General features: G+C 41.0%; 1 pseudogene across 1 annotated transcript; it reads right to left on the bottom strand.

The window, feature by feature from the left end:
- Nucleotides 1-11,929: 11,929 nt before the first annotated feature.
- LOC307102292 (U6 snRNA-associated Sm-like protein LSm5) lies at nt 11,930-12,378 on the bottom strand (annotated as a pseudogene). The gene has a single exon. The product of its transcript is annotated as a U6 snRNA-associated Sm-like protein LSm5 (transcript).
- Between the last annotated feature and the right edge of the window lie 11,676 nt (nt 12,379-24,054).

Below are 24,054 nucleotides of genomic sequence, written 5' to 3'. Positions count from 1 at the left end.
AAAACACATGGAGATTATTATAGTTAAGAGTTAAAATTAGCTTTCTCATCACTTGTCAGAGCAGATAGGCTTCTAAATTTTATAGCTTTTCAAGTAGACACCACTTATTTCTATCTTCACACTTTTAAAAAATATGTTTTTACTGATTTGAGAGAGAGAGAGGAATGGAGAGGGAGAGATAGACACATTGATTGAGAGAGAAACATCAACATCAATCAGCTGCCTCCTGCATGCCCCTAACTGGGGATTGAGCCCGCAACCTGGGCATGTGCCCTGACTGGGAATCGAATCAATGATGCATAGGTTGATGTTCAACAAGTGAGCCACACTGGCCGGGAACTCACATTCACACTTTTAATATAAATTGTAATATTTATTAATACTTCTTCCCAACCAAGAATTCTCTCTATATTAATATCATTAAAACTACCATTTCTCACACCCTCAGAAAATGATTATAAATTAAGACAGGCATTTTCAAATACCCTAACAAAAACTAAAAGGTCCTCTAAGTTTAAACACAATGTTTTGCCAAAGCAGCAGTCACTTCACCAGCAGAAAATTACTAATGTGTTCCTTTCTCAAAAGATGGATGTTTGTGCTTGCTGTGGACAATCATTTGTTACTAGAGCCCCGGTGCACGAAATTCGTGCACGGGGTGTGGGGGGGAGTCCCCCCAGCCCAGCCTGCACCCTCTCCAATCTGGGACCCCTTGAGGGAAGTCCGACATCCCTCTCACAATCCAGGACTGCTGGCTCCCAACTGCTCGCCTGCCTGCCTTCCTGATTGCCCCTAACCGCTTCTGCCTGCCAGCCTGATCACCCCCTAACCACTCCCCTGCCAGCCTGATTGATGCCTAACTGCTCCCCTGCCAGCCTGTTTGCCCCTAACTGCCCTCCCCTGCAGGCCTGGTCACCCCTAACTGCCCTCCCCTGCAGGCCTGGTCACCCCTAACTGCCCTCCCCTGCAGGCCTGTTCACCCCTAACTGCCCTCCCCTGCAGGCCTGTTCACCCCTAACTGCCCTCCCCTGCAGGCCTGGTCCCCCCCCAACTGCTCTCCCCTGCAGGCCTGATCGCCCACAACTGCCCTCCCTTGCAGGCCTGATCCCTCCCAACTGCCCGCCCCTGCTGGCCATTTTGTAGTGGCCATTGTGTCCACATGGGGGCAGGATCTTTGACCACATGGAGGCAGCCATCTTGTGTGTTGGAGTGATGGTCAATCTGCATATTACTCTTTTATTAGATAGGATAGTGGCCTGGTGCACAGGTGGGGGCCGGCTGGTTCACCCTGGAGTGTCCCAGATCAGGGTGGGGGTTCCCTTGGGGTGTGGGGCGGCCTGGGCAAGAGGCCTGTGGTGGTTTGCAGGCTGGCCATGCCCCCCGGTCACCCAAGTGGAGGCCCTGGTATCTGGGATTTATTTATCTTCTACAATTGAAACTTTGTAGCCTGGAGTGGAGCCAAGCCTTCTGCTCGCTCCGTGGCAGCAGCCATTTCTGTTGGGATTTATTTATCTTCTATAATTGAAATTTTGTAGCCTTAAGTGGAGGCCTGGGGCAGGTGGAAAGCTTGGCTTCCTCCATCTCTGGGGGCAACCCTAGCCTCCTGCTCTCTCCAGCTCCGTGGCTGCCGCCATTTTTGTTGGGATTTATTTGTCTTCTATCATTGAAACTTTGTAGCATTGAGTAGAGGCCTGGGCTGGCAAGGGCAGGCAGAAAGCTTGGCTTCCTCCATTGCCAGGGAAACCCAAGCCTCCATCCTGCTCTCTGTGGCCACAGCCATCTTGGTTGGGTTTACTTGCATATTTGCTCCTGATTGGCTGGTGGGCATGGCTGGTGGGTGTGGTTTGTGGGTGTAGAGGAGGTACAGTCAATTTGCATATTACTCTTTTATTAGATAGGATTTCTCCTGATACATAAATGGAAGTTTCAGCTGCTCTTCACATTATTTTAGCATGTGCTCTCTTAAATAAGTTAGGCAAAAATCATAGTACTGGGACCTACTCTAAGGCAAAGAACAGGTATAATTCAATGTATTATTAACTAACAAGTTTTGTGAGTCCACCTCAGTTTCACATGGAGAACCTAGTATACCCTTTGAGTAAAGATAATATTGGAGATAGTTTTGGAAGGATGGGCAGAATTTCAATACTAAGGTATGGGGAAGAAGCAAGTGGCAAGTTGAGTTTAGATGCTGATATAAACAAGAGAGCATGGCAGCATATCATATATCACCTGTGTGATAACTATTTATTATAATGACTGGAGCGAAAATAAAATTATAGTAGCTCTGAAATTGACACCAGGAACCACTATTAAATAACTGTATTATCCCAAACACTGGATTAGAATTTTGATATTCAGTTTCAATTAAATTATTAAAATCATTTTAGCATCCTGTTACAATCCTGTCATCTGATTTAGTCAACACCTGCAATAAGTCAGTTAATTAAAAAAGCAGTCAAACCTGACCATAAATATTTTAACTTAGAATATATAAATGTAAATTTATTCACCAAAACTTGATTCTACAATCAAGCACTGCTCTCCTGCCGGAAGTTCCATTTTTCCTTCATTCACAGATATCACAATATACCGAAAATATTAAGTTACAAAAGTCCAGTTTCAAGTGTTTATTTTTTTAAGTCATGAGAAAACTTGCGAGACAATTTGGATGCAAATCCTTCATGAATTTTTTTAATCCATCAGTTTTTCAGTTGTCTTATTCATATCTAATTAGCTTTTTAAAAAACCCTCACCTTTGAGTCTTTCCAAAGTACACAAATTAGTTTTCATTAAAACAACACTCCTTTACTTTCTGCACATGTATTTCATCACTTCATGTAAGAGTTTACACTATGTGGTTATAATAACTTACACTACCAGTAAGGAAGGAACCGCTGAGGGGGCCCATGGAATAAAAGGGAAATCAAACTTTATTTTTCTCCCTCACAACTGGTGGCAACAAAATTTCAGTGTGGAAGGTTAGAGGTTTACTTTTATGATGAAGTTTTTAAAAAGTCAATTTCGGATTTATCTATTGCTGAAGTAATACTTAGCATCTAAACCTATTTTACAAATAAAATCAGAACTGGCATACACACTGATAGCAGAATTCCTGTGGTTACAATTTCTATTACTTCCCAATCACCCATGTCCAATGGAACTTGAGAAAAACTCAAGTTAGATTAACATTTATCACCTCCCTATATTTTGCATAGGAAAAGAACTCATTTGGACTTGTTGGTTTTTTCTAATTAAAATATTCAATTCATATTTCATAACACTAGGGTCAATTTTTTTTTTAAAGTTGGCAAGCATATACCAGGTATTAGTTATTCTGTGATTCACCATTTTTGTCTTTGCCCAGAAAATATACTGCAGAACATACCAGGTAGCTACTGGTCTTCAAGGTCTCAATGAAGTTGCCACTATAAAAACTGTGCCTCAATTACTGAATCTGGATCATTGTTTCATTGCAATCATCCGTTGTCCATATTTGTAAAGACAAGTTCTAAAATGTATGCTTATTATTATTATATTTTTTATTAATCCTCACGCAAGGATATTTTTTTCCTTTTTTTTTTTTTTTTTTTTTAGAGAAAGTGGAAGGAGGGTAGGGAGGGAGAGGGAGAGGGTGAAGAAAAGGGAGAGGGAGGAAGAGAGAGATGTGAGAGACACATCAATAGGTTGCCTCCTGCATGCACCCTGATTGGGGCTGGGGATCAAACCTGCAACCTAGGTACATGCCCTTGACTGGGAATCGAACCCGAGACCCTTCAGTGTACAGGCTGACACTGAACCACTGAGCCACACCAGGGTTGTTATACTTACTTTTAAAACAATAGGAAGTATCTCTAATGTAAGGCAAACATTTTGAAGTTCTAGCATCCAAATAATGAATCTCTAACTAATGTAGGTTACCACGTAGATCAGATTTTTAACATTTAAATCATCAAATAACATTGAAATAATATTTAAGTCATCAAACTTCAAGTTTCAAAGTGTATTTGAAAGTCTCCCAATAGCCAATGCAAGTGCTCTGGCATGGAGTGGAAGAAAGTCAGAACTGCTCTCTGATCATGCTGCAAGTCCTGCCCCCTTCCTGAGTGCACCACCCACGCACAGGATGTGGGAGGCAGATTTGTAAAGCAGCAGCACTGGGTAAAGTTTACCCGTATGAGTTTCCAAAACAGTTATGTGTTTGGCCAGTGGGTTGGAGTGATGGAGTCATACAGAAGCCTTGGAGAATTTGGCTTGAAGCTGAGAAACAAGGGGGTTTTTATTCGGGTCAGAGCACTAACCCATTCCAGGTGAACATGTCTGGACAGCCTACCAGGCATGGAGAACACCTTAGAGAGAAGCTCGGGCTCCACAGCTATCCCAGAAGAGGGAACAGACTCCACGTGAACCTAGAAATGCAGGCCTTGCATGGAGGTGGAGCACCCAGAGATGTATAAACCCCACCCAGCATATTTTAATTCTCTTTCCATAAGGCAGATCTCTTTTCTGGCTGTAACTGTATGTAGCTTATTCAGACAATCGCCCAATGTGCTCCTCTACACAGACCTCAGAAAACCAAGCAAGATTAGGGCTCAGATTCAGGTTCCATGGCTGAATGCAAGTATATAGTTTTGCTGAGGATCAAAATGTCAGTAATTCTTAACCCAGAAAGATGCTTTCTGATGCTTCTGCCTGAGATTAATAGAGTTGGGCAACTGACAGATTTAAAGGAAGATCTCAGGCTCACAATCTCCTTTTGGCTGCTAAAACCATGCCCTAATAACACCCTAAGGTTATTCTTGCTGAGAATTTTATAAAGGTTACATTTGCCAAGCATGGAGGCAGGCCGAGGCAGGGCTTGGAGTTGAAAAAGCTCATTACAGCTGTGATAGCTGGAGTCCCATTTCTTAGCATTGAAATACGTACATTCTTTGTGATATGCTTAGTTTCTCAGTTCAGCAATCTCCTCCCCAGGGACAGTTTTTTAGGAAAAAATCCATATAGTGCTCCCAGGTGTTCAGGAACCCATCATACAACTCCTTTAACGTTCAATGAGTAGCTGCACCTTAAGTCGTATGGAAGGTTTTTGAAAATCACTGGAGAGAGGATTACTAGCATATTAGGCATCTGGGCCTGATTCAAGATCCTGAGTGATAATTTCTGATGTGAGCATCTTTTACTTGACTTCTTAGGATGGACCTGGTATCCCATTTAAGATTGTAGAATGAGGCACCTGTGTTTGTTCACTGTGCTTATTACTCCCCTCTCCAGTAAACAAATGACCTCAGCTTTGCTCTGACCAGATCCGCACAGATGCTGGTGCTTATCCCCACTGTTCTCAGAGGTACTTGGTATAATGGCGACACAAGCAGTTAGTGCGCTAGCATCAGAACATCTGGTTTACAGTGGTGGCTTGGCCACTGTTTGGCATGTGACTTAAGCCATATGTGCCTTAGCTTCCTCACGTACAATGCGGACAATGGTAGTGAATATCTAATAGAGGTTGGTGGGTATTAAATACGTGTGAACCGGTTCAGTAAATGTTAGCTACTATTTTGATTTTTTTTAATACATTATTTTCTTTTATTTTTTCCATCACCATTTATCTCCCCTATACCCTATTCCTTGTTTTAGGATATATTGAGTCATCAGAAAACATTTCACCTTTTTAATTTCCTTTAGAAAATGCCTTAAATGTTTCCAGAGATCTGGATGTTCCATTGGAAATGTCCACATCTTATTTTCATAAAGAAGAGTCACTATTTTGCTCTCATGGGTCAAAGGAGAAAGTGTTAATTTGTTGCTTAAGAACATTCCTGTGTCCTAAAATGGCTTCATCTGCCACCAGTAAGAGCAGCTGAAATCCTTGAATCCAGAAGCTGCTTCAAGAGGAGCCCTTAAAAATACATGCAGAGAAAAAGTTCCTTGTTCATCTGAATACAGTTGTTGGAAGCAAGTCTCCCATGGACTCCTCTCTCCAGGCTCCTGTTCAATCATGTCTGCCCTCCAATGAGGCAGACTTGTTTGTTTTCAAGTGATGAATTTCTGCCTTGCCCAATATAACCATCCACCAAAACGACTCTCTGTTCAGGGAGGGAGTGCATTCAGGTGTTTAGACTCTGGCTGGAGATCACATGTTCATACCAGTTAACTGCCACCACTACCCAAAGAGGTCAGTTAAGTCCCATTTTATAATTAGCACCCTGACATGCAGAAAGATCATGCAACTAAAGCTTGAATCAAGTCATACCTCTCAGTCTCTTCTTTCTAAAGATGGGCCTTCCCTTTAAGTACTGTCTTAATGCACTGCAATTTGATATTATTTTCTACTAAGAATTTAAAACTGTTTGAAATAGTCTTTCCCATTGAGGACTGGACACCCACTTATTTAAAAAAGCTATATATAAAAAGAGAAATCTGTACCTTCAATAGGCCAGGTGGACAAAAGAGTTACATCAAAGTACATGACTGCTGGATGATTGTGTGCACCAAACCAGCAGGTGTGGATACCTCCCACTGTGTCTGTACCTCACCCCAAAACACACACAGAAAGCTGAGCACCGGTGACATTAGAATCACTACTGTTTCTTACCGTAACAAACATGGTTTGATATTAGTCTGAAAGCTCATTATATGACACACCAGTGGGGTCCCTCGGCCTGGCCTGCGGGGATAGGGCCGAAACTGGCTCTCCAACATCCCCAGAGGGGTCCTGGATTGCAAGAGGGTGCAGGCCAGGCCGAGGGACTGGGGCCAGGGAGGGATGCGGGAGGTTGGCCAGCCGGGGAGGGACCACAGGAGGGCTCCAGGGCGTGTCTGGCCCATCTCACTCAGTCCCGATCAGCCAGACTCCAGCAGCAAGTTAACCTACTGGACCGAGTGGCGCCCCCTGGTGGTCAGTGCAGGTCATAGCAACTGGTTGACTGCCCCCTGGTGGTCAGTGCAAGTCATAATGAGCGGTTAAGCGGCCTTAGCATATCATTAGCATATTACACTTTGATTGGTTGAATGAATTTGATTGGTTGAATGGACGACCGGACACTTAGCATATTAGGCTTTTATTATATAGGATGGTGGCCATTAGTAATATACATCAATTGGACATCTCAAGGTGAAAAGAACCTTGCACTGAGGGCATCAGAGCCTTGGCAAAATTAAACAGGGAAAATAACACAAGTGTTAAGGAATTCTTGAAATAGAATTAACTGTGGAACCAAAAAGGGATTTGTTACTATTGTATATAGATCCATTTCACAAATTATTTAAGCATTTATGACATTACCTCTCAATAGTTCCCATTTACCAAGGGTCCCTTCCCCTGGATAACCATTCATATTTTAACAGAATCCATCCATAAATGTTACCTTGTTTCTCCCTTTTGATTATAATTAAGTATCAAGGCCTTAAATTTATCATGAAGTCAGCATGGAATGTTTAACAAAACTTTAACAAGCCAAGAATGTGCCGTTATGAGCAGCACTGACACTGCTAATGGGCCTTTGGAGATCCCTCCCATAAGCAGTCAGTGCCATCAAATAAAACAGTGTCGGCCTCCAAAACTTACAGGTGCAGTAGGAAGTAGAACGTAAATTGAGTGAAACTTATATTAAGACAAGCTGTACATCAAATTCCTAAATAAATGTGCATATGTGCTTGATATAAGAATAATCTTATAGTTGCAGATAAAATAGACTTCCTTCAAGCAGTTAACACAAAGCTTTATTTGCATTAAAGCTTCTCTTAAGCAACAATTACTATGACCAACTACCACTTAAGTACAAAGTTTTAAAAACACACATTTTTAAACCAAAAAAGAACAAATTAACATAGAAGAACTCAATAAAACACAACTCATCTGACTGCAATGGGGACTAAACTGTTCTTGGGTACAATGTCCTTATTTAATGAGTACTATACCTGAAATCCAAAAACTGAAATAAAATTGTAGACTGAAATAGGCTTTACAACAGAGCTGTTTTGTTTACCTTGCATCACAGTAAGTTTTTACTATTACTTTGGTGCGTTCAGAATTCAACTATTTAAAGGTATAAACTACCTAATGTCCACTAGAGACTCTTGAAAAGAGAGTTCATGAAACCCTAAAGTGAGTGACTTTTTGAGAAACTACTTAATAGTATTTATATTTCAGGGGAAACCATTTGTGAATAATGTGTGAGTATTACTGACAGCAAAAGCTACTGTAATAATGTAAGTTCCCCTAAGTCCGTGGTTGGCAAACTGTGGCTCGCGAGCCACATGCGGCTCTTTGGCCCTGTGAGTGTGGCTCTTCCACAAAATAACACGGCCTGGGCGAGTCTATTTTGAAGAAGTGGCGTTAGAAGAAGTTTAAGTTTAAAAAATTTGGCTCTCAAAAGAAATTTCAATCGTTGTATTGTTGATATTTGGCTCTGTTGACTAATGAGTTTGCTGACCACTGCCCTAAGTGATACTTTTCCCATAAAATCCTAATTTTTATTGCAGTGGCCTACTTTTGCTTCTTAATTATTTTTAGTGATTTTGTTTTTAAAATGCACGTCTGCTATAACTCTGGTTGTCTTTCTCCTAACCCCCCTTTATTATAGCATCAATTTACACATGTATAAATTAAAATAACATTTTATGCATATAAAATCAACATACCATTTTAGAACATTTAAAAATATCTATAAAATAGAGAAAAAAATCATCCATACATTTACTAACTCAAATATAAGTATGTAACTTTATTGGTTTTTATCCTTCTAGTCATTTGTATATGCACATATATTTGCATATCTGAGTTTATCCTATCTAATAAAGAGGGACTATGCTAATTGACCTCACGCCGTTGCAAATATGGCGGTGCCCACAGCCAATAAGGAGGGAATATGCTAATTGACTGCCCCACCCTCAAAGATGGCAGCACCCACAGCCACAAGATGGTGGCACCCAGTCCCCTAAGCCCCGCCAGGGCGGCAGGTGCGCTACAAGGCCAGGTCCACCCCCAGGTGGGCCTGTCCGCTCCGCATGCCTGCCTCCGGAGTCCCCCAGTCCCCTCAGCCCCCCAGCCACCCAGGGCCGGCCCGAGGTTCAGGCAAGCCTCAGATGGTGACTGCCCAGCTGCCCAGGGCTGCTCGAGGCTCATGTAACCAGGGCCGGCCAAGGCTTGTGCTGCCAGCAGTGGCAGCAGCAGAGGTGTCATGGGGGCGTCGCCTTCCCCTGATCGCCGGGTGGCCTCCTGCCCCTGAGGGCTCCTGGACTGTGAGAGGGGGCAGGCTGGGCTGAGGGACCCCCCTCCAGTGCATGAATTTTCATGTACCGGGCCTCTAGTATGGTATAAAAATTGTCCTTATTTACCTTAAGAAGGCTTTCTCCTGGTCATTAAAAATGCTCAGTAATCATACTTTTAAATACAAATTTAAGTGGCCTGGTAACTGCAAATGAAGTTTCAAAACGCTTCCCACCCACATTATTCTTTACCCTAAAAAGCAGGATTTTGCACAGGCTAAGACTAAGGGAGCAACTTGGCTAAGGAGTACAGTTTTGGGCTAAGAAGTGAAGCTGTAAATGGTGCTTACTCTTGCATGTTTTAGTAGTTTTATTTTTGTATTCTTTTGGCGTTCATTATTATCAACAGCATCTTATACTAGGGGCCCAGTGCACGAATTCATGCACCCTGAAAGGAACTGTGGGCCGCGAGGCTGCAGTGGGCACAGGGGCGGATCTCAGCCCATCCTCCGCACCCCTGCCTGGCCCCTCCTGCTGTGGCTCCAGTCCCCTGTCGGCTGGCAGCCCCGTTCAGCACCAGCCCCGCTCGCACCCACTGACAGTGCCAAGTGATCGGGACTGGCGCTGGCAGCAGGTGTGAGCAGCAGCTCCAGGGCCAGCTGCGGGTGTGAGCAGGGCCTGCGCCAGCAGTGGGTACGAGCAGCGGTTCCGGTGCTGGCAGTGGGTACGAGCAGGGCCGTTACCAGCAGCAGGTGTGAGCGCTGGGCAGGACCAAGGTGCGCGGGAGCAAAGAATTTTCAGTAACCACCAGAGGCTCACCCCGATGACAGCAACTGGTACCCAACCTTGGTCTGGCACCCCCGCTCACCTGCTCCTCCATCCCGCCACGGCTAATGCCCACCATGTTCCGTGCTCTGCCGCCTGCTGCCCACGCCCACCATGTTCCACATGTGACCCCCTGGTGGTCAGTGCATGTCATAGCGACGGGTTGTTCAGTTGTTTGGTCGTTCCGCCATTCAGTCTATTTGCATATTAGCCTTTTATTATATAGGACTAGAGGCCCAGTGCACGAAATTCGTGCACAGGTAGGGTCCCTAGGCCTGGCCAGAGATCAGGACCGATCTGTGGGGTGACTGGCACCCACCTTGGTCAGCCTGGTGCCACCTGCTCGCCAGCCCCACCCCCCCACCACCGCTGCCGGTCGTCTCCCTCTGGGGGTGATGCAGGGCAATCAGTGTAGGGGGATGGGGAGGGGGCTTGCTGGCACCTGCCTTGACTGGCCTGGGGCCTGAGGGCTAAGGGGAGTTCCTGCATTGAGCACCTGCCCCTTAGTGGTCAGTGCGCATCATAGCGATCGGTCGTTCTGCCAGTCATTCTGCCGTTCGGTCGATTTGCATATTATGCTTTTATTATATAGGATGACCAGTTTAGGCTTCTTTCATTCCTGGGGAAAAGCCTCCTGTTTGATAGCCAGGTGAGGATCAGGATGGTGGGGCAGGTAAATGGAAACCTGAAATCTATGTGCAGATAAGCCACTCAAGGCTAGAGTTTAGAAAGCGAGACCCACATTCCCACAGGGCATTTGTGGATTTGCTTGAAAAAGCCCCACTAATGACCACACCAAGGAACCTGTGCTGTTTTAGTCAGTTGTGGAAGGTTCCTGGCAGCTCTTAATTATTTTCCATAGAAAAATTAAAGCTGCTCTCTTCTCTACATAATTTTTTTTTTTACTACATAAAATATTTTTTTATTTGTCAAAAAGAGTACCCCTAATAGGCAAATTACAAACTGGGGAATTTACCTGCAAAATACATGACTAAGAGGAACTATTAAGAATTCTTACAAATTAGTAAGAAACAAGACAAGCATCTCAATGGCAAAAGCCTCATAGACATAATCCACAAAATACAAAATTAGTAAAGAAAATTTTAAACATACCAAATTTTGCCTATCACAATGACAAAAAGAGAAGAGAGAATATAGCCAATGGTAGTATATAAAGTGAAAAACCGCTGACAAACATTTTGTTAGTAACATGACAATATATACCTTTTGACAGTACACACTTCTGAATTTCTTCTAAGAAAAATAAAAATGTATAAAGATTTAGCTAGACTACTGTGGCCAATAATAAGAATAGGCTAAATAAGCTATGGTAAACCCATTTAATGAAATACTGTACACACATTAATGTTGCTGAAATATGACACAGAAAGACATTCACCGTTTAAATTTTTAAAAACTCTTCAATGGAGGCCACAAAACAGCGTAATCAGGACGAACAAGTTTTTGTAAATATAAAATATGTACTGAAAAAGTCTAAGAGGATAGACAGCAAAGTATGATGTTTTCCTTTTCATTTGTCTGCATTTCTACAATGTGCACAGATTACCTGTTTATTTTGCTTGTTTGTTTTTAAGAGAAGTTACTGAAACTTGAGTGCAGTGGAAAAATCCTAATTTCAAAGCATCAAAGTTTGAACTAAATTGAATAATTTCAGGTTAAATGCACCTGTTCAAAATCCAAAGTTCACCATTTTGTTGGGAACAATTTTTGAGAACCAAGTGGTCATGTAAATAAGGAAACAGATGTAAAATGACAAGAGAGCAACTGACAAAATAACCACAAGCTTTGTTCCAATGGCTATTGCAGTATAATAAATAAATGACAATTAACCAAAACCACCTTTATTTTAGTCTTCAATGTTCTTTTCCCCCCCAAGATAAACATGATTAACTTAAAAAATGGCATTTACAATGCCTCTTCAAAGCATTCCCCTTTAATGGGAAACTTGGCTTCACAGAATCCAGACAGTGAAAGGTTTAAAAAAAATATTTTGTTGTCAGTATAAGACAAAACAGAATCTAATGTAAGTCAAGGAAATCCATTCATACTTCAGGTCCTTCTCCTCCAGGAACCAGCATTGTTATATTATTTCCATTTAGCAAAATCTGGTCTAATTTAGTGATCCTTCTTCCTTCTGGTGTGATTTCAAACTCAGTGACATCTTCCAGTACCATATTGACAAGTCATCAAATCCTAGAAGCGTGCCAACAATTTCCTTATCACTCTTCATCACGATGTGAATTCTTGATCCTATACACTTGTCCACAAGCTCTAGAGGCAGCAGCTGCGATGGGTTAGTGGTAGCGTTAGCCGCTATGGCGACGCCGGAAGTCTCTACATAAAATTTACCCTCTTCAATTTTATAGTGTTTTTTTCCTCCCTGGGTCCATGTCCTTAAAGATATCTCTTTGATATTTTACCAGTTTAAAAGGAATCAAGTTAAAGCTAGTGGTGCTGCTGGGTAGCACATGGCCATTTCGAATGAGTATGAAGAAACACACCCCTATGGGCCAATGCTGAAGATGTAAGAGGGTCCCTTGGGAAGCGAGGCCTGTTCTCTCCAGTTTGGGAATAGCTCTTCTCTGTTCCGTCCTTGCCAAATTTTATCCTCTGGGAAGCAGCTTGAGCATTCCTTACATTAAAAGGGTTTAACATATGTCCCACTCTTTCCCATCTTCAGTCCTCAGCACTCATACACAGTAAACAGATGGCCCCCAAGTTCAGAGGCAGAAAACAATACATAGCCTTCTTACTGAATGATTTCCAGTATCTCCAGATAGTAACTAGGTCATAACCACACAATTTAGTCCTTAATCCTAATTATGTATCCTTCATAAGAAACCAGGATCACACGAGGTGATCACAGTTCTAAAAATAGATATGTTTGGGAAATATTGTCCTCTGAACTCCAGATTTGAGTTCAATTTCATAAATAAATGTAAAGAAATGCCAGCTATCAGGTTTTGATCATTCCTCCTTTCTAAATATTATCTAAGTAATAAAATACAATAAAAGACAAGAAACAATTCTAAACTATTTAAAATTATTTTTTCTCTATCTTGAGCCAAGAAGATAGAGATAATTTTCTTTACTATTTATCAACAGGTCTATTCTAGTGAATGTTAGAATGTTTTTCATCAAACTTCAATTTCTTTTTTCTTTTGTAAAATATTTGTAATTAGGTTGACCCTAATCACAAAAGGAAAAAAAATATTCTATAAGTTTGATACATGGGATAACAACTCTCCCTATTATTATATTTCTGAAAAAAGCTCACTTAAAAAAAATCACTCATTCCCTCTAAAAATATACATAAAAAATAATGTATGTCAATGTGCTGACAATCTGTCATTGTAAAGAAATTCCTTCAGCTGTGGTTTATGATTTACTACAATATTAATATTTGAAGGTTAAGGAAATGTATAGAAACATGAACATTTTAACTATCTTCTTACAATTCAAAAATAATTAGGAACATGAAGCTTTGACAGCCCATTGGTATATAAGTAAATTCCTTCCCCAACATCTTTGAGCCATCTAAACTCTTCAGGAATGAGAAAACAGAATGGAGGACAATTCCTTGCTACTATTCCCTCATGCATATATATAGTACATGTATAACGTTCCCAGGCTTACGTTATCTTGAAAGACACTAAGTTCAGGTCTGTCAAATGTCCCCCAGTTTTGTAAGGTATGGAACCAATATTTTGACCACAGTCTTATTGCTGAATCAAAACAGAGGCATGAATGTATGAATCACTCTTAGCAGGCCTAAACATAAAAAAAGATTACAAGAAAGTGTGTGGGATTGTGGGATCATGAGAGAATGTGAATGTGAGTGAGTATGTGTGTATGTGTGGGTAGGAGGGGGGAGGGAGGGAGAGAGAGAGAAGGAAGAGAGAGAAGGGGGGAGGGGAGAGGAAAGAGAGTAGAGGGAAGAAGAGAAGGAGAAGGGAAGGAAATTCAATATTAATGAATGACCTTTCTGTTAGGTGTGGCACCTGATTCAAATATCAAGAAGCAATTACTAGAATATCTCTCTGCTTATTTTTATTTATTTTTAGATATACTTTTCATACAATAAAATTCAACATTTTCAGAGTACAGTTCTGTACACTTTGACAACCACATACACTTGTGTGGTGTGGCGGGCTGGCACGGCCATGGCATACTCAGCCCCAGGGCGCCTTATGTGCCGCGCCAGCTCAGCCAAGTTCAGTGACCCTGAGTGGGGGCCGCTGAAAGGCTTAGAAAAGACAGACAAGAGAATGAAAGCTGGGTCTCAGTGGGACGCTGCTCCCTCACGGAGAGACAGCGCCACGTACTACAAATCGTGTCTTTATTTTATAGCCAGATGCCACGAGGCAAAGTAAGGGTGTGGTCAAGATGTTTACAACATTCTCGTGGGTTTCGATCCTACTCAATTGCATGCACCTGATCAAGCTTTGTTTACTTGCAGCCTATATCACTTAGGCACGTGTGGCCACGTGTTCGGACCACAGGTTCAAGCTTACAACTATAGCTGTTGGCTATAATTGTGGTGAGAGGGCTCTGCCCTCCAGGCTGGGACTTGCATGTGGCCACGAGAGGACTGTGCCCTCTCATTAGTCCAAGGCTTGAACCTGTCCAAACTCCGTAGCCGTGCCCCATATAGTGTGGCAACAGGAAAACCTGATACTTTTCTGTCATCAGGAAACTGATAGTTTTAGTGTCACGGTCAGATCCAGGTAAATGGACACCAGGGTAGAGAGGTCAGATTGTGCTGCAGGGCAGTTTTTCTGGTGCCTGGTCAATAAACCTCATGGTGACAAGGCTCTTGTAACTAGGTCTCTTTTCAATGAATTTATTATTTGTACAAAATAACCTTCTACATCCCCCAAAGTGACTGGCTCAAAAGAACACGAACCAAACTTGTTGGCCTGATGAAACATTAATTACTTGCTTAAAATAAAAATCAGTATACTAGTAGCTATTTGTTTTTAATGATTGTGGTTACTTAACAAGTTACCCCCAACACTTAGTGGCTCAAAATAATGACAACATTAATTTTGCTCACAGATCTGTAACTGGGCAGCGCTCAGCACAGATAACACATCTCTGCTTCACTGGCTGGCGGCTGGAGTCCTCGGAAGTTCACTCACTCATGTGGCTGGCAGCTGAGGCCTAAGAGAAGCTGTGGTCTTCCTACAACAGGACAGTTGGGTTTCCAGGGTGCATGTCCCTTTTATGCCCTATCCTTGGAATTCACCTGGTGGGTATTGCTCGAGGCTGATACAAAGGTCCACCCAACTCAAAGCAAGGGGGCACAGGCCCAATGCTCAGGAGAGGAAGCACTTTGTATGAAGAACATGGGATTTAAAAGACATATTAGTGTAGCCACCTTTGAAAATTTAACCTGCTGCTCTGTTATGAGCTGCCAAGATGAAGAGTTGCCAGAATGATCTTTCAGAAGTACAAATCTCATCACATCACTACTACTGTGCTTAAAATGTCATGACTCACACATATCTAAGGCTGAACTGATCTCATCCCAGTTTTCTCTCCCCCTGCATATCTAGATGCTTCTCTCATACCCAGCCTTCAGCCATTCAGAACTACTTGCAATTTCCCAGAGTCACAATTTCCTAGGGAACATTCCTTCCTGGCTTTTCTTTAGGAATCACTTCTTCTGAGCCAGGGCCTCCTTTGAGATGCTCTCCTTGGAAGAAATAGCTGTGCTATTCCAAGAGCAGGAACCTGTGTTCTCAACCTGGTATTGGCCCCTGGCCAACTCTCCATCCACTACCTGAGCCTCCATTTCTTTTTTCTTCTTCATTTTTTTATTAAGGTATTATATGTGCACATATCTTACCATTGCCCCCCTCCACTCCACTCCCATACATGCCCTCACCCCCCAGTGTTTTGCGTCCATTGGTTATGCTTATATGCATGCATACAAGTCCTTCGGTTGATCTGTCTCCCCATCTCTCTAACCTTCCCGCTGTAATTTGACAGTCTGTTTGATGCTTTACTGCCTCTGTATCTATCTTTTTGTTCATCAGTTTATAATGTTCTTTATTATCCATAAATGAGTGAGATCATGTGGTATTTTTCTTTCATTGACTGGCTCATTTCACTTAGCATAATGTTCTCCAGTTCCATCCAGGTTGCTGCAAATGGTAAGAATTCCTTCTTTTTTATGGCAGCATAGTATTCCATCGTATAGATGTACCATAGTTTTCTGATCCAGTCATCTGCTGACGGGCACCTATGCTGTTTCCAAATCTTAGCTATGGTGAATTGTGCTGCTATGAACACAGGGGTGCATATATCCTTTCTGATTGGTGTTTCTAGTTTCTTAGGATATATTCCTAGGAGTGGGATTACTGGGTCAAATGGGAGTTCCATTTTTAGTTTTTTGAGGAAACTCCATACTGTTCTCCACAGTGGCTGCACCAGTCTGCATTCCCACCAGCAGTGCACGACGGTTCCTTTTTCTCCGCATCCTCGCCAACATTTGTCGTTTGTTGATTTGTTGATAATAGCCATTCTGACAGGTGTGAGATGATACAGCATTGTCGTTTTGGTTTGCATCTCTCAGATAATTAATAACTTTGAGCATGTTTTCATGTGTCTCTTGGCCTTCCTTCTATCTTCTTTCGAAAAGATTCTATTTAGGTCCGGTGCCCATTTTTTTTATTGGATCATTTATCTTCCTTTTATTAAAATGTATAAGTTGCCTGTAGATGTTGGAGATTAAACCTTTATCAGTGATAACATTTGCAAATATGTTCTCCCATACAGTGGGCTTTCTTGTTGTTTTGTTGATGGTTTCTTTTGCTATGAAAAAGCTTTTTATTTTGTTGTAGTCCCATTTGTTTATTTTCTCTTAAGCTTCCATTGCCCTAGGACAGTGATGGGCAACCTTTTGAGCTTGGTGTGTCAAACTTCGCCAAAAAACTGAGCATAACTCGGGTAGTGTGTCACTTTGAGGAAAAAACTAACTCCAAGACTCTAGTCGCAAATATTTCATCCTCAGGAGCAGCAAATGTTTCATCCTCGGCATGCGGCCGCGTGTCATCAGAAATGGCTACGCGTATCAGTGCTGACACGCGTGTCATAGGTTCGCCATCACTGCCCTAGGAGCAGTATCAGTGAAGAAGTTCTTTCGGCATATGTCTGAGATTTCTCTGCCTGTGGATTCCTCTATTATTTTTATGGTTTCCCGTCTTATTTTTAAGTCCTGTATCCATTTTGAGTTTATTTTTGTGTATGGTGTAAGTTGGTGATCTAGTTTCATTTTTTTGCATGTATCTGTCCAATTTTCCCAACACCATTTATTGAAGAGACTGTCTTGACTCCATTTTAGGTTCATGCCTCCTTTGTCAAATATTAATTGAGCATAGAGGTTTGGGTCGATATCTGGATTCTCAATTCTATTCCATTACTGTTTTTGTGCCAGTAACAGGCTGTTTTGAGAACAGTGGCTTTGTAATACAGCTTGAAATCTGGTATTGAGATCCCTCCTACTTTATTCTTCTTTGTCAGGATTTCTGTGGCTATTCGGGGTCTTTTTTTATTCCAGATGAATTTTTGGAGAGTTCTTTCTAGGTCTGTGAAATATGCCATTGGTATTTTAATGGGGAGTGCATTGAATCTATAGATTGCTTTGGGTAGTATGGACATTTTAATGATGTTGATTCTACCAATCCATGAACATGGTATGTTCTTCCATCTGTTTATGTCTTCATCTATCTCTTTTTTCAGTGTCCTGTAGTTTTCCGCGTATAGGTCTTTTACGTCCTTGGTTAAGTTTATTCCTAGGTATCTTAATTTTTTTGGTGCGATGGTAAATGGGATTGCTTTTTTAGTCTCTCTTTCTGTAAGTTCACTATTGGTGTATAGAAATGCCAAAGATTTCTTGGTGTTAATTTTGTATCCTGCTCCATTGCCGAATTCATTTATTAAGTCTGTTAGTTTTTTGATGGATCTTTCGGGTTTTTTATGTACAATATCATGTCATCTGCAAATAAGGACAGCTTTACTTCTTCTTTTCCAATTTAGATGCCTTTAATTTCTTCTTCTTGTCTGACTGCAATGGCTAATACTTCCAGTACTATGTCAAACAGGAGTGGTGAGAGTGGGCATCCTTGTCTTGTTCCTCTTCTTAGGTGAAATGGTTTTAGTTTTTGCCCATTGACTATGATGTTAGCTGTGGGTTTATCATATATAGCTTTTAGTATGTTGAGGTATGATCCTTCTATTCCCACCTTGTTGAGAGTTTTTATCAAGAAAGGGTGTTGGATTTTGTCAAATGCTTTTTCTGCATCAATTGATATGACTATGTGATTTTTATCTCTCAGTTTGTTTATGTGATGTATCACGTTTATTGATTTGCGGATATTGTACCATCCTTGCACTCCTGGGATAAATTCTAATTGGTCATGGTGTATGATCTTTCTGATGTACTGCTGGAGCTGATTTGCTAGAATTTTGTTGAGGATTTTGGCATCTATGTTCATTAGGGATATTGGCCTGTAATTCTCTTTCATTGTGTTGTCTTTATCTGGTTTTGGTATTAGGGTGATGCTGGCTTCATAGAAGGAGCTTGGAAGTGTTCCTTCCTCTTGAATTTTTTTGGAATAGTCTGAGAAGGATAGGTTTTAGTTCTTCCTTGAATGTTTGGTAAAACTCCCCTGTGAAGCCATCTGGCCCCGGGCTTTTGTTTGTTGGAAGCTTTTTGATGACTGCTTCAATTTCTTCCATAGTTATTGGCCTGTTGAGATGTTTAGATTCTTCCTGATTGAGTTTTGGAAGGTCATATTTTCCTAGGAATATGTCCATTTCCTCCAGATTGTCCAGTTTGTTGGAATAGAGTTGTTCATAGTATTTTGTAACAATCCTTTATATTTCAGTGGGGTCTGTTGTTATTCCACCTCTTTCATTTCTGATTTTGTTTATTTGGGTCCTCTCTCTTTGCTTCTTGGTGAGCCTGGCTAGAGGTTCATCAATCTTGTTTATCCTTTCAAAGAACCAGCTCTTGGTTTTGTTGATCTTTTGTATTGTTTCTTTGGTCTCTATGTCATTTATCTCTGCTCTGATCTTTATTATTTCCTTCCTTCTGCTTACACTGGGCTTTTCTTGTTGCTCTCTTTCTAACTCTTTGAGTTGTAGGGTTAGGTAGTTTATTACCATTGTTTCTTGTTTTTTTGCAGTAGGCTTGTAGAGCTATGAAATTACCTCTCAAGACTGCTTTCGCTGTGTCCCATAGATTTTGGATTGTTGTGTTTTCATTGTCATTTGTTGCCATGATGTTTTTTATTTCTTCCTTGACCTCTCTGGTAACCCAGTCATTGTTTAATAGCATGCTGTTTAGTCTCCATGTGTTTGATTTTTTTGGATTGTTTTTATTGTAGTTGATTTCCAATTTTATGCCACTGTGATCTGAGAAGATGCTTGGTATGATTTCTATCCTCTTGAATTTGAAGAGACTTTGCCTATGGCCCAGCATATGGTCTATCTTTGAAAAGGACCCATGTGCACTTGAGAAGAATGTATATTCTGTGGCTTTGGGGTGAACTGTTCTGAAGATGTCAATTAATTCCATCTGGTCTAATGAGTAATTTAGGATTAATGTTTCTTTGCTGATTTTTTGTTTAGAGGATTTGTCCAATGGTGATAGTGGGGTATTAAATTCTCCTACTATGAGTGTATTGCTGTCAATCTCTCCCTTGATATCCTCCAGGAGTTTTTGTATGTATTTGGGTGCTCCTGTATTGGGTGCGTATATGTTTACCAGAGTTATTTCTTCTAGTTGGATTGCTCCCTTTAGTATTATGAAGTGGCCTTCCTTATCTCTTGTTATGTCCTTCCCTTTGTGATCTAATTTGTCAGATATAAGTATTGCTACCCCAGCTTTTTTTTCATTTCTATTCGCATGGAAAACCTTTTTCCATCCTTTCACCCTCAGTCTGTGTGCGTCTTTTTTTTTCTGAGGTGGGTTTCTTATAGACAGCAGATATATGGGTCTTGTTTTCTTATCCATTACCCTGTGTCTTTTGATTGAGGCATTTAATCCATTTACATTTAACCCTTTGCACTCGCTTGCTTTTTTCTCGATTCCTTTATTCTACTCGGGATTTAATTTTTTAAATACCCCAGATTTTACAAAGCGAGGCAGTAGAATAAAAAACTGGAGTTTCTTTTCATACAAACTTACTTATTTGGATTTTTTTATATTTCAAATTATTGATACATTCAAAGAGCTGCTACCGATGATAACCGTGTCGAGTCACACTAGACATCCAAGTGCAAAAGGTTAAAGTTATTATTGATAGGTACTTATTTGTCACCATTTTTATTCTTTACCCCTGTGTTTCTTCTTCGTTTCCTATATATATATATTTTTTACAGCAGACCCTTTAGCATTTCTTGCATTGCTGGTTTGGTGGTGATAAATTCCCTTAGTCCTTTTTTGCCTGTGAAGCTCCTGATTTCACCTTTAATTTTGATTGATAGCCTTGCTGGGTACAGTATTCTTGGATTCAGACCCTTCCTTTGCATGACTTTGTATATTTCATTCCATTTCCTTCTGGCCTGATGAGTTTCTGTTGAGAAATCAGTTACTAGTCTGATGGGGGTTCCTTTGTATGTAACTTTCTGTCTCTCTCTGGCCGCTTTTATGATTCTTACTTTGTCGTTGGTGTTTGCCAATTTAATTATAATGTGCCTTGGCGTCGGTCTTTTGGGGTTCATTTTGCTTGGGACTCTGTGAGCTTCTTGGATTTGTGTGGGTTTTTTCTTCCCTATATCAGGGAAGTTTTCTGTCATTATTTCTTCAAACAGGTTTTCTATTCCTTGCTCAGTTTCCTCTCCTTCTGGAGCCCCTATTATGCAGATGTTGTTTTGTTTTGTGTTGCCCCAAAGTTCCCTTAGGCTCTCTTCCTGCTTTTTAAGTTTTTTTTTCTAGAAGCTGCTCTAATTGGATATTTTTTCCCACCTTGTCTTCTCGTTCACTGATGCGGTCCTCTGCTTCTTCTAGTCTACTCTTAATGGTTTCTATTGAGTTTTTTACAGCAGCGATGTCATTTTTAATTTTTCTTGGTTCTTCTTCATTTCCTCTTGGTTCTTATTCATATTGTCGAATTTGTCTTCCATTCTTTTCAGCCATCTTACAACCATTTCTCTGAATTCTTTCTCTGACATGGTGCTTTCCTCTATTTCATTTACTTCCTTTTCTGGTGATGCCTGCTTTTCTTTCATATGCGGGCTGTTTCTTTGTCTCCCCATGGTCTCTCTTCTCCGGATGTCTGGTTATGTAGTTCTCTCTCTCCTTATCCCAGGAGAAATCTGACCTTTCCGTGGTGGAGTGTAGAGCTCCTCTGAATCCACGTGTTTGCGCCAAGTGGGGACCGGTGTTCTGGGGCTCACAGCTGTTCGGTTGTTGTAGCTTTTCAAGCTTCCAATAAGATCCACTTTCCCCTTCAAGATGGCGCAGTCTCCGCATCTGAGCAGGTCGCTCTGAGAGGGAACCCAGCAGCAGCGGGGGCTGCCGTCAGGAGAACCCCGTCCAGCAGTCCCCCATCTTCTCCTGGAGTTTAGCTGTCCCTTAACTCGCCAACAAATACTCCCGTGCGACCCTCAGCTGTTCTTTCTTTCTGCTCTGTGACAAGGCTCGGGACCTGTCTGTCTATTCCGTCGCCATTTTTCTATCTCTCCATTTCTTCATGCTTCCCTTCCCTTCTATGGACAGATGTTGACCTCAAGAGCACTCCTGAACAAACATTCCTCATGGAGACTCCATCTCAGGGCCTCCTTCCCCAGGGAGCCCAACCTGCCATGAACAGCACAGAATGATTACAAACTTTTACTACAATGAAAAATAAAATGCTTGCAATTCATGCCACTGACAATGGTTAATATCCCCAATATATAAAGAACTCCTAGAAATGAAAAAGAAAAGGAGGGCAATGGCAGTATTTATCAAAATTATTAATTGATTTATCCTTTGACATGGAAGTTCCACTTTTGGGAATTTATCCAACACTGCTGTATAATCTGTTAAAGAAAAATGTTGAAGTTGGAAAAAATCCCAAGTGTCCATCAATAGGGCACTGGTTAAGTAAACTATTTACCTAACTGAACACTCTGCAATGGGAAAGGAATGAGGAGGACCTCTAGTATGGATGTGGAAAGATTCCTGAGACATATTGTCATGTCACAAAAGTGAGGTGCAGGAGGCACCTCAGGTTGACAGAATGCAACCTTTTGTGTAAAAAAAAAAAAAAGGCATAATGATGAACAATCATGATTAAGTTGGTGTCTCCATAAACAAACACTGAAAGGACTATTAAGGACACTTCCAGGGGCAGGAGCCAGTGAAGTGGACAGAGAGGAGGAGATTTTATTACATTTAACTTCAGAGGGGGTTTAAAGTTTAGAACCATGTGAACACATTACCATTTCACAACATGAAGTTTTTTGTTTTTTTAAAACAAACCTCGGATCCATTTGGAACTAATTTTGGTGTAAAAAGTAAAGTAAGGATTATGAATTCAATATAATATTTTCTCCAAATGGCCCTCCGGTTGCCCATCACCATTTGTGAAAGCTATCTCTTACTCACTTAAAACGCCATTTTTATGCTAAACCAAAGAGCCAGCTGCATAAGGATCTGTCCGTGCACCATCCCAAACTGCTTTCATCACTATACCTTTACACCATGTTTAACATCTGGTATGACATAGTCCTCTTAACATTTTTATGTTCAAAATTTCCAGGCTATTTCTCATATTTACATTTTATATGTTCTTCAGCATGTTCTTATTTAAATACTTATTTTGATACTTTTTATGTATGTATATATGTGCCCATATATGTATAGGTATGTGTGTGTGTGTGTGTGTGTGTGTGTGTATGTGTACATATTTCTTCCTATCCAAGAGTGGGATAGGTCTTTCTATTTATTCACACTGACTTTAATAGTGACAATTTTCTTTCTATACTTTAGTATCTTTAAGTTCATTTTAAATATTATATCTTTTTTATATCTAAATTAGATCTTTTTTCTAATTCATTGTAGGTATAAAAGGTGATTGTAAAAATTATTCTAATTTTAATCTTTAGAATTAATTCTATCAATTTAATTAGCAACAATAAAGACTTAATTGCTTTAAGTAGAATTTAGATTTTTTTCTATTTATGCTTATTGCTTAGAAATCATTGATTAGCATTTCTTGATAAGGGCAGATATCACATGTGGCATTCATGTTGTGACAGATGCTACAGAAGAAGGAAGAGACGGGGAACAGCACAATTATTGCTCATGACGCCATTATTGCTCATGCAGACTCCAGCTAAAGGCAGGTGAGCCAGTTACGGGAGGAGCAATGCTGAAGAGGCCTCCTTTCCACCACAGACAGGTCTCTATCCAACCACACAAACAGAAAGAAAAACCAAACTCTAAGAGCATGTGTATTATACATGGTTCTTGTAAGTGAAAGACAGTGATTAGTCCAGGAAGGACTTCTAGAAGGATGGGCCTGGGAGAGCAGTGTAAAAGCAATGGCTATCGCTTGATGTCATTCAGGTGGGAAGAAAAATCCAGTTTCTATATACTAGTAACTTCCCTATAGTGAAATTCCATCAACCTTTTCTGATATATTCAAGGTTAAACTAACAAGATACTGGGAATACCTAATGTGAACTTTTAACATTTTCAGCAAGAATTAATAATTCAAATGCATCAGCTAATGATACTAGGAACAGATAAAAAACAAGAGTGGAAGAAGTCAGAAAGAAGATCATAAACTGTATAATTCCACTCATGACATTCAAAGAAAGGCAAAACTATAGGGTCAGAAAACAGACCATCATTGCTAGGAACTGGATGCGGTTGACAACCCAGGGAGGGCTGGGGAGATTTGGGGGTAAATTTCTTGGGCAAGTTCCCTACTACCCCCACCCCTGCAAAAGTCAGCGTATACAAAACACACTCAGCTTTTATAGATTTAAAATATATTC

The sequence above is a fragment of the Cnephaeus nilssonii genome (assembly GCF_951640355.1).
Source record: "Cnephaeus nilssonii genome assembly, chromosome: 6".
NCBI classification, from domain to species: Eukaryota; Metazoa; Chordata; class Mammalia; order Chiroptera; family Vespertilionidae; genus Cnephaeus; species Cnephaeus nilssonii.
The sequence above is the reverse complement of the archived record's forward strand: the minus strand, read 5'-3'. Positions and strand labels throughout refer to the sequence as shown.